This window comes from Procambarus clarkii, chromosome 64 (assembly GCF_040958095.1).
Source record: "Procambarus clarkii isolate CNS0578487 chromosome 64, FALCON_Pclarkii_2.0, whole genome shotgun sequence".
NCBI classification, from domain to species: Eukaryota; Metazoa; Arthropoda; class Malacostraca; order Decapoda; family Cambaridae; genus Procambarus; species Procambarus clarkii.
Window position 1 is genome coordinate 30231431 of NC_091213.1, and position 15403 is coordinate 30246833.

The 15403-nt window shown below is 39.6% G+C and overlaps 1 protein-coding gene across 1 annotated transcript in view; it reads right to left on the reverse strand.

The window, feature by feature from the left end:
• Positions 1-15403, reverse strand: part of LOC138354830 (neuronal cell adhesion molecule-like) — a 253131-nt gene that overhangs the window by 188348 nt on the left and 49380 nt on the right. The gene's annotated exons all lie outside the window — the stretch shown is intronic.

The window sequence follows — 15403 nt, forward strand, 5'->3', positions numbered from 1 at the left end:
ATGAGATTGTCTTTATTCATGTTTTGTTTTCTAGAGTAATTAAAATTTCATTGTTTATATACTTTGTGTTTTGTGTGTCTTCCCATTACCTTACCACAGACGAAAGGACAAACTTCTCTTTTTTTTTCGTTATGTGACGAGGCCCTGCCCCCAGCTTTTGAAACAGCCAAACACCAACGCTTTACCGTCACAATATATTTATATATATATATATATATATATATATATATATATATATATATATATATATATATATATATATATATATATTAGTATATTTTGGTAGCAGTCTTTCCAGTAGACATATATTATTAAATATGACCGAAAAAGTAAGATTAATAATTCTAACACGAATTTTCTCAATCTTTCGTTCATTTCGCTTCACTGTTGGAGGTAAATCAAAAATCAATTCTCCAAAATTCATTTTTATTTCTAGTCTGACGCGACACGAGCGCGTTTCGTAAAACTTATTACATTTTCAAAGACTTTAGTTCACAAATACACAACTGAATAGAAATTACGCATCTCCGATTTTATATCTACATTTGAGTGAGGTGGAAGGGGTGATGTGGCATTAACACAAGACAGAACAAGATGTGGTATTAATAGGGTATTAATTTCATCAACACAAGACAGAACAAGAGTATTAATAGGGTATTAATTTCATCAACACAAGACAGAACACGAAACAATGGATATTGAATAGAAGTGTTTGTAGACAGCCTATTGGTCCATATTTCTTGATGTTTCTATATTGGAGCGGAGTCTTGAGGTGGGTAGAATATAGTTGTGCAATAATTGGCTGTTGATTGCTGGTGTTGACTTCTTGATGTCTACAAACACTTCTATTCAATACCCATTGTTTCTGTTCTGTCTTGTGTTGATACTTTTAATACCCTATTAATATCCCCTCCTGTTCTGTCTTGTGTTAATGCCACATCACCCTTCCCACCTCACTCAAATGTAGATATAAAATCAGAGATACGTTCTAATCAGTTGTGTATTTGTGAAGTCTTTGAAAATGTAATAAGTTTTACGAAACGCGCCCGTGTCGCGTCAGACTAGAAATAAAAATGAATTTTGGAGAAGTGATTTTTGATTTACCTCCAACAGTGAAGCGTAATGTACGAAAGATTGAGAAAATTCGTGTTAGAATTATTAATCTTACTTTTTCGGTCATATTTAATAATATATGTCTACAGGAAAGACTGCTACCAAAATATACTAATATTAAAGTGCACGACCCAGCAGCAAGGAATCAAGCCTTCACGATAAAATATCGCCAGGATCTGATTCGTGATCAGATATACAAGGCAGAGAATGAAATCAAAAACGCAACTACTTCATGCTAGAAACGAGTGGAGAAATAGCAACATCGACCATAGTATCCGTACCCGCATTGAACAACACCTCGACATCCTCACAGACCAACATCACCTCAGCACTGAAACAAGGATTATCAAGAAACTAACAACATTATATGGAGGACCTATGGCAATTCCACAACCAAGAGATGGCTTCCTGAACCTTGCAGGAATTAACCTCACTGAGGACCAAGTCACTCTCCTAAATCTGGGCATAAACTGTCATGTTATGTCCAGACCGAGTGAAATGGCCCGGAAAGTAGAGTTGGAAATTCGGTTGGACGACATATTCGACCTCGAGACACAAAAGAAGGTCACTACCAAAGATACCTTACAAGCAGAACTTATTGCAGAAGGAGGAAAGAATCGAGGCAACTACAGAAGCACCATACTGTCCCCCGAGCTTAAAGCGGCAGCTAAAAGCCTTCGTGGGAACAAGGAGATAGTTGTCAGGAGAGGTGACAAGTCGCCAATATATGTCATTCTTAAAAAAGACGAATATCTGGCGAAAATGAACATCATACTCTCTGACCAAACTAAGTTCCAAAGGGTAACGAAGGACACTACAGCCGAATTAAAAGCAAAGGTCAACAAACTGATCGAAACTGTAAACGCCAAGAAATCCGGACTCCACCTGCCAAAGATCATTGGGGAATATAAACCTGGATATGCGTATGGAAATGTCAAGACGCACAAGCCTGGAAACCCACTTCGGCCAATCATTAGCCAGATACCCACACCCACGTACAGACTGGCAAAGCGACTCAACGGCCTGCTGACTCCTTATGTTCCTTGCGCCTTCAGCCTGAAGTCTCCAAAGGAATTTGTGGACTTACTGCGGGGCACACGGGCCACAGGGATAAGAGCCTCGTTGGACGTAGAATCGCTGTTTACCAACGTACCTGTGGACGAGACAATCGGAATGATAGCCGACAGAGTGTATCGTGATCCAGCCTGTACTCCTCTTGACATGCCAGAAAGTATTCTGAGGAAACTACTCCAAGCTTGTACTAAAGAGGCACCCTTCTTGAGCCCGGATGGGCACATGTATAAGCAAGTAGATGGGGTCGCCATGGGTTCTCCCCTAGGTGTCCTGTTTGCAAACTTCTACATGGGTACCATCGAGCAAAAAGTCTTAGTCGACATGAACTTGAAACCGGCCATATACTGCAGGTATGTTGACGACATTTTTACACAGGTACCTGATGTCAGACATCTGCAGAAGCTGAAGGAGGCATTTGAGCAGAGTTCCGTGCTGCGTTTCACTTACGAGACGGAAAAGGATGGGAAGCTGCCTTTTCTAGATGTAACAGTCATGGAAAAGGGCAGAGGTTTCCACACTGCAGTCTACACTAAGGAAACAAACATAGGAATGTGCCTAAATGCCAACAGCGACTGCCCTGACAGGTACAAGAGGAGTGTTGTTAACGTATACGTCGACCGTGCTCTCAGCCACAGCTCAGAATGGAAGCAAGTCGACGAAGAACTCTGTAGGGTAAGGCAGGTCCTAGTCAATAACGGCTTCTCCAATGGTTTCATCGAAGACATCATAAGAAGGAAAATGAAAAGCCATGCAACCTCTGAAGAGACAACTAACACAACACCTATACCCCCTATTAGACTATTTTACAGGAACTTCTTTTCCACAGCTCATAAAACGGAGGAAAGGGTCCTGAAAGATATTGTTAATAGAAACGTTATCCCTACAGACAAAAATCAGAGGATACAACTGACGATTTACTATAAAACAAGAAAAACGGCCAGCCTACTCATGAGAAACTCTCCAGACACAAAACAGAACGCTTTAAAAGAGACTAATGTCGTCTATGCCTTCAAATGCCCACTTGGGGACTGTAAGCTCCAAAAAAAAACAGTATATAGGCAAGACAACATCTCTTTCTAGGCGTTTAACGATGCATAAGCAACAGGGCTCCATTAAGGAACATATAATCTCTTCCCATAACCAAACCATCGCCAGAGAAATCCTAGTAAACAACACAGAAATCATCGATAGATACAGCGATAGCAGGCGGCTTGACGTTTGCGAGGCACTACACATCAAGAAGTCAACACCAGCAATCAACAGCCAATTATTGCACAACTATATTCTACCCACCTCAAGACTCCGCTCCAATATAGAAGCATCAAGAAATATGGACCAATAGGCTTTCTACAAACACTTCTATTCAATACCCATTGTTTCTGTTCTGTCTTGTGTTGATACTTTTAATACCCTATTAATATCCCCTCCTGTTCTGTCTTGTGTTAATGCCACATCACCCTTCCCACCTCACTCAAATGTAGATATAAAATCAGAGATACGTTCTAATCAGTTGTGTATTTGTGAAGTCTTTGAAAATGTAATAAGTTTTACGAAACGCGCCCGTGTCGCGTCAGACTAGAAATAAAAATGAATTTTGGAGAAGTGATTTTTGATTTACCTCCAACAGTGAAGCGTAATGTACGAAAGATTGAGAAAATTCGTGTTAGAATTATTAATCTTACTTTTTCGGTCATATTTAATAATATATGTCTACAGGAAAGACTGCTACCAAAATATACTAATATATATATATATATATATATATATATATATATATATATATATATATATATATATATATATATATATATATATATATATGTCGTACCTAGTAGCCAGAACGCACTTCTCAGCCTACTATGCAAGGCCCGATTTGCCTAATAAGCCAAGTTTTCATGAATTAATATATTTTCTCTATTTTTTTTCTAATGAAATGATAAAGCTACCCATTTCATTATGTATGAGGTCAATTGCTTTTTATTGGAGTTAAAATTAATGTAGATATATGACCGAACCTAACCAACCCTACCTAACCTAACCTAACCTATCTTTATAGGTTAGGTTAGGTTACGCAGCCGAAAAAGTTAGGTTAGGTTAGGTTAGGTAGGTTAGGTAGTCGAAAAAACATTAATTCATGAAAACCTGGCTTATTAGGCAAATCGGGCCTTGCATAGTAGGCTGAGAAGTGCGTTCTGGCTACTAGGTACGACATATATATATATATATATATATATATATATATATATATATATATATATATATATATATATATATATATATATATATATATATATATATATAAATATATATATATATATATATATATATATATATATATATATATATATATATATATATATATATATGTCGTACCTAGAAGCCAGAACGCACTTCTCAGCCTACTATGCAAGGCCCGATTTGCCTAATAAGCCAAGTTTTCATGAATTAATTGTTTTTCGACTGCCTAACCTAACCTAACTTAACTTTTTCGGCTACCTAACCTAACCTAACCTATAAAGATAGGTTAGGTTAGGTAGGGTTGGTTAGGTTCGGTCATATATCTACGTTAATTTTAACTCCAGTAAAAAAAAATTGATCTCAAACATAATGAAATGGGTAGCTTTATCATTTCACAAGAAAAAAAATAGAGAAAATATAATAATTCAGGAAAACTTGGCTTATTAGGCAAATCGGGCCTTGCATAGTAGGCTGAGAAGTGCGTTCTGGCAACTAGGTACGACATATATATATATATATATATATATATATATATATATATATATATATATATATATATATATATATATATATATATATATATATGTCGTACCTAGTAGCCAGAACGCACTTGTCAGCCTACTATGCAAGGCCAGATTTGCCTAATAAGCCAAGTTTTCCTGAATTAATATATTTTCTCTATTTTTTTTCTTATGAAATGATAAAGCTACCCATTTCATTATGTATGAGGTCAATTTTTTTTTATTGGAGTTAAAATTAACGTAGATATATGACCAAACCTAACCAACCCTACCTAACCTAACCTAACCTATCTTTAGAGGTTAGGTTAGGTGAGGTAGCCGAAAAAGTTAGGTTAGGTTAGGTTAGGTAGGTTAGGTTGTCGAAAAACAATTAATTCAGGAAAACTTGGCTTATTAGGCAAATCGGGCCTTGCATAGTAGGCATAAAAGTGCGTTCTGGCTACTAGGTACGACATATATATATATATATATGTCGTACCTAGTAGCCAGAACGCACTTCTCAGCCTACTATGCAAGGCCCGATTTGCCTAATAAGCCAAGTTTTCATGAATTAATATATTTTCTCTATTTTTTTTTCTAATGAAATGATAAAGCTACCCATTTCATTATGTATGAGGTCAATTGCTTTTTATTGGAGTTAAAATTAACGTAGATATATGACCGAACCTAACCAACCCTACCTAACCTAACCTAACCTATCTTTATAGGTTAGGTTAGGTTACGCAGCCGAAAAAGTTAGGTTAGGTTAGGTTAGGTAGGTTAGGTAGTCGAAAAAACATTAATTCATGAAAACCTGGCTTATTAGGCAAATCGGGCCTTGCATAGTAGGCTGAGAAGTGCGTTCTGGCTACTAGGTACGATATATATATATATATATATATATATATATATATATATATATATATATATATATATATATATATATATATATATATATATATATATGTCGTACCTAGTAGCCAGAACGCACTTCTCAGCCTACTAAGCAAGGCCCGATTTGCCTAATAAGCCAAGTTTTCCTGAATTAATATATTTTCTCTAATTTTTTTCTTATGAAATGATAAAGCTACCTATTTCATTATGTATGAGGTCAATTTTGCTTTATTGGAGTTAAAATTAACGTACATATAAGACGGAACCTAACCAACCCTACCTAACCTAACCTAACCTATCTTCATAGGTTAGGTTACGTTAGGTAGCCGAAAAAGTTAGGTTAGGTTAGGTTAGGTAGGTTAGGTAGTCGAAAAACAATTAATTCATGAAAACTTGGCTTATTAGGCAAATCGGGCCTTGCATAGTAGGCTGAGAAGTGAGTTCTGGCTACTAGGTACGACATATATATATATATATATATATATATATATATATATATATATATATATATATATATATATATATATATATATGTCGTACCTAGAAGCCAGAACGCACTTCTCAGCCTACTATGCAAGGCCCGATTTGCCTAATAAGCCAAGTTTTCCTGAATTAATATATTTTCTCTATTTTTTTTCTTATGAAATGATAAAGCTACCCATTTTATTATGTATGAGGTCAATTGTTTTTTATTGGAGATAAAATTAAAGTAGATATATGACCGAACCTAACCAACCCTACCTAACCTAACCTAACCTACCTTTATAGGTTAGGTTAGGTTAGATAGCCGAAAAAGTTAGGTTAGGTTAGGCTAGGTAGGTTAGGTAGTCGAAAAACAATTAATTCATGAAAACTTGGCTTATTAGGCAAATCGGGCCTTGCATAGTAGGCAGAGAAGTGAGTTCTGGCTACTAGGTACGATATATATATATATATATATATATATATATATATATATATATATATATATATATATATATATATATATATATATATATGTCGTACCTAATAGCCAGAACGCACTTCTCAGCCTACTATTCAAGGCCCGATTTGCCTAATAAGCCAAGTTTTCATGAATTAATGTTTTTTCGTCTACCTAACCTACCTAACCTAACCTAACCTAGCTTTTTTTGGCTACCTAACCTAACCTTACCTATAAATATAGGTTAGGTTAGGTTAGGTAGGGTTGGTTAGGTTCGGTCATATATCTACGTTAATTTTAACTCCAATAAAAAAAAATTGACCTCATACATAATGAAATGGGTTGCTTTATCATTTCATAAGAAAAAAATTATAGTAAATATATTAATTCAGGAAAACTTGGCTTATTAGGATAATCGGGCCTTGAATAGTAGGCTGAGAAGTGAGTTCTGGCTACTAGGTACGACATATGTATATATATATATATATATATATATATATATATATATATATATATATATATATATATATATATATATATATATATATATGTCGTACCTAGTAGCCAGAACTCAATTTTTGGCCAACTATGCAAGGCCTGATTTGCCTAATAAGCCAAGTTTTCCTGAATTAATATATTTTCTCTAATTTTTTTCTTATGAAATGATAAAGCTAACCATTTCATTATGAATGAGGTCAATTTTTTTTTATTGGAGTTAAAATTAACGTAGATATATGACCGAACCTAACCAACCCTACCTAACCTAACCTAACCTATCTTTATAGGTTAGGTTAGGTTAGGTAGCCGAAAAAGTTAGGTTAGGTTAGGTTAGGTAGGTTAGGTAGTCGAAAAACAATTAGTTCATGAAAACTTGGCTTATTAGGCAAATCGGGCCTTGCATAGTAGGCTGAGAAGTGCGTTCTGGCTACTAGGTACGACATATATATATATATATATATATATATATATATATATATATATATATATATATATATATATATATATATATATATATATATATATATATATATATATATATATATATATATATATATATATATATCGATGATTTCTGTGTTGTTTGCTAAGATTTCTCTGAGTGTGGTTTGGTTGTGGGAAGGGTTCTCTTTTCGAATCTGCCATTGTCTTGCCTCCACATGCGCCTACGAATCTGACAGACAGTGAATCAGACGCCTACGAATGTGACAGTCTTTAGTTAATTTGACTCCCCAAATGTAAGTTCCAATACCTTTCTTTTAACAGGAAGTGCTGACCACCTCCGATAGTCCGTTCTCGTTCTTTAATGTTGATGGCAGCCTCCGGAAAGATGTGTATCAGCGGATTATGTAGGAACATTTTTTTGCTCTTCAATAGCTATATCATCGTCTGTCTCCCAAGTTTATTTTTTACGTCTCATTCGCGTTATCGGAGATGTAATCCTTATCTCAATGTTATCTCTAATGACTTAGTTAATATGTGTGTTTAAGTCCCCAGTGACTTGGGAGGAAACAGAGGGGCAGGTTGGGATACACTGGAACAATTACTGAAGAGAAATAGAGTGTATAGAATGTCATGCCTTTAACACCAGCTGTGACAAGAGATAAACCAAAAGAATAAACATAGACAAAAATATATATGATGGGAGCCACGCGAAAATATTTTTTGACAAAGCAAAAATGCAAAGGTAAATAAAGGGGAGAGGACATAACAAGCAAAATAAGATAAAGAATGGGTAAATTTGGGATGGTATTGATGCTTTAAATTTGAAGGGAAAATAGGAGATGGAAGGGAAAAGTATAGAGGGATAGAAATCTTTAAAAAACGGAGTGGAAAGTGAGGCAGCAGACGATACAGAATGTTTTACAGGAGTAGGAGGAAGGGGAGATAATTTATTAGAAGAAGAGAAATTAGTAAAAGTGAAAGACAGTGTGAGATTTGGGTGTTAAGAAGAGATTAAAGAGGGGAAATACGAAGATGAGATTAAAGAGGAGGGATTACTAAGAGGAGGGACTCAGAGTTGGGACATGGTGTGGATGGTGATAAGTGTATAGTAATGAAGTAGCCTCTGTGGAGGAGTCACCCAAGTGTGTGTGTACTCAACTAATAGTTCTCACCTAGTTGTACTTGCATGGGTTGAGCTTCGGCTTTTTGGTCCCGCTTTTCACCTGTCAATCAACTGGTGTACAGGTTAATGAGCATATTGAACTCTATCATAGCTACATTTGAAATTGTGAATGTAGTCTTCCTCCACCACATCACTTCCTAATGCTTTCCATTTGACACTAGACACTTTCTCTGATACTAAAAACATTCTGTATAGAGTCTCTGTGGCTCGTTTGCGCATTCGGTTCCCACCTGTGTTCCCTTGTGCATGTTCCATCCCTGCTAAACTGTATGTCTTTATCTACCCGTGTCAGTTCATCTTTTAATTTGTAGGTGGTAATCACGTCTCCTCTAAATCTTCTGTCTTTCAGTGTCGTGAGGAGTAATTCCAGAAGTCTTTCCTTATATTTCATGCCACTCATCTTGGGGAATAGCCTGTAGCATTGCTCCAAATTTTTTGTGAAACTTCGTTTTTTGTTTGAAGGGATGTGGACTCTTCGCTGGAGCCGGGTACTCCGGGAGAGTGGGAATTATCAGGGGAAAGCGCCAGTTGTTGTTTTAGATTTAGCTACTCAGAACGAAATGTCCATGTAGCACGGGCTATGGTGAGCCCGTAAGGACAAGCGCAAAGCCATTGCGACTATATAGCACTTGGAATGGGGGTCACATGATAAGGATTTGGGATGGGACGGGGGGAAAAGGATGGTGCCCAACCACTTGGGCGGTCTGGGATTGAACGCCGACCTGCATTAAGCGAGACCGTCGCTCTACCGTCCAGCCCAAGTAGTTAGACCGGATACTCCGGGGTTGGTCAAACATATAAGGTATACAAGGTTATAAATATTCCTTAGACAAGTTTCTAAAGGCAGTTGATATGTTTTTAAGCCTCGCCTATACGCCGCTGATTATATCGTTTTGATGTGGACATCAGAGGAACAGGTCCGGCTTGATATCTACTCCGAGACCTTTCTCTCATCTTGATTCCTGAAGGATTTTTTTTTCCAGCTGTCACCCTGTCTTCCGCCTCCTGATCCCTACACCTATTTTCAGTACTTTTATAGCTATTTGTTGGACCATTCCTTTAGTTTGTCCAGGTCATCTTGCAGTCTCTTGCTGTCCTCCTTTGTCTCATTCTTCCTCATTATTTTAGCCTCGTCAGCAGACCTTGAGAGGAATGAATCAATATCATATGGAAGATCATTTATACATATCATAAAATTGATAGGTCCGAGTACAAAAACCTGTGGGAGTCCGCTTGTGACATTTTGAGGTCTTTCTCTCAAAGTAACTCTGTTTTTTGTAGCTTAGGTACTCCCTTTTCCAGTGGAGCCCTTACCTGTTACTCTTGCTTGTTTCTTTATCTTATGCAACAGCCATTCATGGGGCCGTGAATCAAGAGCTTCCTAACAGGCTGCCCATCCTTTACTTTCTTGATGAATTTGTGTTGCCCCGGCCATAGAATTGTATTAAACCTGTGAGGCGTTGTTTGTTTATTTACTATTTGTGTTTGCAGAATCGAGCTATTAGCTCTTGGACCCCGCCTTTCTAACCAATCAATTTTTCCTCAATTATATCTAATACATATATTTCTAACACACGCACACATCCCCAGGAAGCAACCTGTGTCTGCTGAATAACTCCTAGGCTGTCTAACTAACTTTTTACTGCTAGGTGAACAGGTGCATCAGCGTGGAAAAAATTTGCCCAGTTGTTTCAGCCTCGGCCGGGAATCGAACCCGGATAATGTCCACTCAGCTGAGAGGCCCTGCGACTGAGTGTGTACTCACCAAGTTGTGCTGGCGGGGGTTGAGCTTCGGCTCTTTGGTCCCGCCTCTCAACTGTCAATCAACTGGTGTACAGAATCCTGAGCCTACATCGCTTTATCATATCTACACTTGAAACTGTGCATGGAGTTTTACATCACTTCATGGAGTCAGCCTCCACCACATCACATCATGGAGTCAGCCTCCACCACATCACATCATGGGTCAGCCTCCACCATATCACTTATTAATGCATTCCATTTGTCAACCACTCTGACACTAAAAAAGGTTTTTCTAATATCTCTGTGGCTCATTTGCACACTCAGTTTCCACCTGTGGTCCCTTGTTCACGTACCACCAGTCTTGAATAGTTTATCCTTGTCTACCCTGTCAATTCCCCTGAGGAATTTGTAGGTAGTGATCATGTCTTCCCTCACCCTTTTGTCTTCCAGTGTCGTAAGGTGCATTTCCCGCAGCATTTCCTTGTAACTCATGCCTCTTAGTTTTGGGACAAGTCTACTGGCATACCTCTGAACTTTTTCCAGATTCCTCTTGTGCTTGACAAGGTACGGGCTCCATGCTGGGGCCGCATACTCCAGGATTGGTCTTACATATGTGGTATACAAGATTCTGAATGATTCCTCACATAGGTTCCTGAAGGCTGTTCTGATGTTGGCCAGCCTCGCATATGCTGCAGACGTTATTCTTTTTATGTGGGCTTCAGGAGACAGGTTCGGTGTGATATCAACTCCTAGATCTTTCTCTCTGTCCGTTTCATGATGTACTTCATCTCCTATTCTGTATCCTGTGTCTGGCCTTCTGTTTCCACCGCCTAGTTTCATTACTTTGCATTTACTCAGGTTAAACTTTAGCACCCATTTGTTGGACCATTCATTCAGTCTGTCTAGGTCATCCTGTAGTCTCCTACTATCATCTTCAATCCTCGTCATAATTTTTGCATCATCAGCAAACATTGAGAGAAACGAGTCTATACCCCTCTGGGAGATCATTTACATAAATCAGAAACAGTATAGGTCCAAGTACTGACCCCTATGGGACTCCATTTGTGACGTCACGCCAATCTGAGACCTCACCCCTCACAGTGACTCGTTGTCTTTTGTTGCTTAGGTACTCCCTTTCCCAACGGAGTACTCTCCCTTTCACTCCAGCCTGCATCTCCAGCTTTTTCACTATCCTCTTGTGTGATACTGTATCAAAGGCTTTCTGTCACTCCAAAAATATGCAGTCTGCCCACCCCTCTCTTGCTTACCTGATTTCTGTTGCCTGGTCGTAGAATTCAACTAGCCCTGTGAGGCAGGACTTGCCATCCCTGAACCCCATATTGATGCTGTGTTGCAAAGTTCTTTCGCTCCAGATGTTCTACTAGCTTTCTTCGCACAATCTTCTCCATCAGCTTGCATGGTATGCAGGTTAGGGACACTGGCCTGTAGTTCAGTGCCTCCTGTCTATCACATTTCTTGTATATCGTAACCACATTAGCTGCTTTCCAAATTTCTGGCAGTTCCCCTGTTGCCAGTGATTTGTTATACACTATGGAGAGTGGCAAGCACAGTGCTTCTGCTCCTTCTTTATTATCCAAGGGGAGATTCCTTCTGGGCCTATGGTCTTTGTCACATCCAACTCTAGTAAACACTTCCTTACTTTCCCACTGGTAATCTCAAACTCTTCCAGTTGTTCCTGGTTAACTATTCCCTCTCTTATCCCTGGCATCTCTCCTTGCTCTAGAGTGAAGACCTCCTGGAATTTCTTATTCAGTTCCTCACACACTTCCTTGTTGTTTGTAGTGAATCCTTCTGCCCTTATCCTTATTTTTATTACCTGTTCCTTTACTGTTTTTTCTCCTGATGTGGCTGTGCAGCAATATAGGTTGTCTTTGCCTTGCTTGCAATATAATTTTTGTATTAACGTTCTGCCTCTCTACTTATCCTGACATATTCATTCCTGGCACTCTGGTATCTTTCTCTGCTCTCAAGTGTCCTGTTATTCCTATAGTTTTACTTTGCTGCTTAGGTAGCCTACATCTCTGATTAAACCATGGGTTTCTCATCTTCACTTCATTGTTTTCCTTTTTGGAGTAAGACAAACTTGTTTCCTGCTTCCTTGCACTTCTGCGTGATGAAGTCCATCATGTCTTGCGCCGTCTTTCCCTTGAGCTCTGTTTCCCATGTTATATCTGTTAGTTATTTTCTTATCTCCTCATAGTTTCCCTTTTGGAATGTGTCCAGCCTTTTGTTTTCAGTACCCCTCCTCGAGTTCAACAACCCTTCCTCAACCAGATATTCAAAGGTGTACACTGTGGTTGCTCATTCCTACTGGGTTCCTCAAATCCGATTTCCCTTATGTTTGAGTCGGTTCAGAGTGAAGACTAGGTCAAGTCTCGCTGGTTCATCGTTTCCTCTCATCCTAGTGGGTTCCTTGACATGCTGGCTTAGAAAGTTTCTTGTCGCCACCTCCATTAGTTTGGCTCTCAATGTGTCCTCTCCTCCATGCGGTTCCTCGTTCTCTCAGTCTATCCTTCCGTGATTGAAGTCCCTCATGATGAGCAGATGGGATCTATTTGTACTGGCAGCGGAGGTTGCCTTCTCAATTATAGTGTTAACTGCTATGTTGTTGTTGTCATACTCTTACCTTACTCTAATCTAATCTGTCCTTTCTCAGATCCCATTGCTTCCCCTAAAGCAGGGAAACAGAGAGGGACCGGGATGGTAGGGCCTATGAAGGGGAACCTGGGGGCTCTGGGGTGTGCGGGGGCTGGGAGGATCTAGTACGGGGAGCGTGGTGTAGGAGGGAGGGCTTGAAGGGTTGGCGAGAAAAGAGGCCTTGGGTTGGAGGCATGGGGAAGGGAATGGGAGGGGGAGGCTTGGGGGAGTGGATGAGAGGGGGAGGCTTCGGAGAGTGTGGGAGAAGGGGAGGCTTGGGGGGACATAAAAGGAAGGAGGGCTTGGGGAGGTTGTTGAGGGATAGGGAGTGCCGAGGGGGATGAGGAAGAAGGAAAGGCTTGGGGATGGAGGAGAAGGGAGGGCATGGGGGATTAGGGAGGGCTTGGGGATGGGGGAGAAGGGAGATCCGGGGGAGGGTGCCCAAGTTGGGCACCTTGGGCACCAAGGGTTGGGGCAGGTAGGGCATCTATTGGGTGGAGGATGGGGGAGATGCTTCTCTCACTGTGTCTGTTGAGCTGCTTGTGGAGGGTTCCCCGCTCCCCTCTGGGATTGTAGGGCTCAAGATCATGGCTCCCTGATTCCTTTCTTTCTTCCTGTGCTCCCTCCTTGCGGCTGCTGCCCTCTTTCTGTCGCCCCTTGTCATATCCCTCTGCAGGAATATATTTTTGAACTTCTGTACATTTGCTAGTCTGCTCTTCCTTGCTAATAAGTCCTCTTTTGTTCTTTCACTCTTGAATACCACCTTTATCACTCGGTCTCTATCCTTGTTGTACCATCCGATCCTGAAAACCTTTTCAATATCTTGGTCAGCCCTCTCCATATTTACCACTTTAAGGATCTCAGTAACTTCATTTTTGTCCTTGTCTCTCCTTTCCACTGGACCGGTCCCTGTTTGCTCCTTAATGACTACTATTACTACCGCTTTTTTTTTGCTCTATCAGCTGGCTGGTACATCTAGCTGCTTCCTGAGAAGAAGCCATTTCCATGGCAACTTCCTTAACTGCAGACCTAGCTTTCTCCCTATGATAGAGATAGAGGGGGAAAAATGAGGGGGAGAGAGAGAAGTGTGAGTGTGTGTATTTACCTAATTGTACTCACCTAATTGTGCTTGCGGGGGTTGAGCTCTGACTCTTTGGTCCCGCCTCTCAACAGGTTAAATGTGTGTGTTTGTGTGTGTGTTTGTAGGGGGGGGGGATGCGTGGGAAACTGGGGGTGGGGGGGGGGGGAGGGGGCGGAGATGGCCACTTCGTGACCATGATGTGTGTGTGTGTATTCACCTAGTTGTGCTTGTGTGGGTTGAGCTCTGCTCTTTCGACCCGCCTCTCAACTGTCAATAAACTGTTTCTAATACTACTATTTTTTTTACACCACACACACACACCCCAAGAAGCAGCCCGTGACAGCTGACTAACTCCCAGGTACCTATTTACTGCTAGGTAACAGGGGCATAGGGTGAAAGAAACTCTGCCCATTGTTTCTCGCCGGCGCCCGGGATCGAACCCGGGACCACTGGATCACATGTCCAGCGTGCTGTCCGCTTGGCCACCGGCTCCCTGTGTGTGTGTGTGTGTGTGTGTGTGTGTGTGTGTGTGTGTGTGTGTGTGTGTGTGTGTGTGTGATTGTTATAGGATGAAAGCTACTCTCGTGGTGTCCTGTCTTCCCAGTACTGTGTCATATAACGCTATGATACTACTAACAGTTTTGGCCTCCACCACCATCTCCCACAACTTGTTCCAACCGTCTATCACTCTGTTTGCAAAATAAAACTGTCATATATCTTTTGGCACCTTTGCTTCCTTATCTTGGTTCTGTGTCCTCTTGTTCGTGAAGTTGCTGGTTTCTGGAAATTCTCTTCGTCAGTTTGGTCGATTCATATTAGTATTTTGTAAGTAGTGATCATGTCACCACTTTTTCTTCTATCTTCTAGTTTCTTTATGTTTAGCGCCTCTAGTAATAATAATAATAATAATAATAATAATAATAATAATAATAATAATAATAATAATAATAATAATAATAATAATAATAATAATAATAATAATAATAATAATAATAATAATAATATTTTATTTAGGAAAAGTACATACATAGATGCAGTTACAAACATTCTGATTA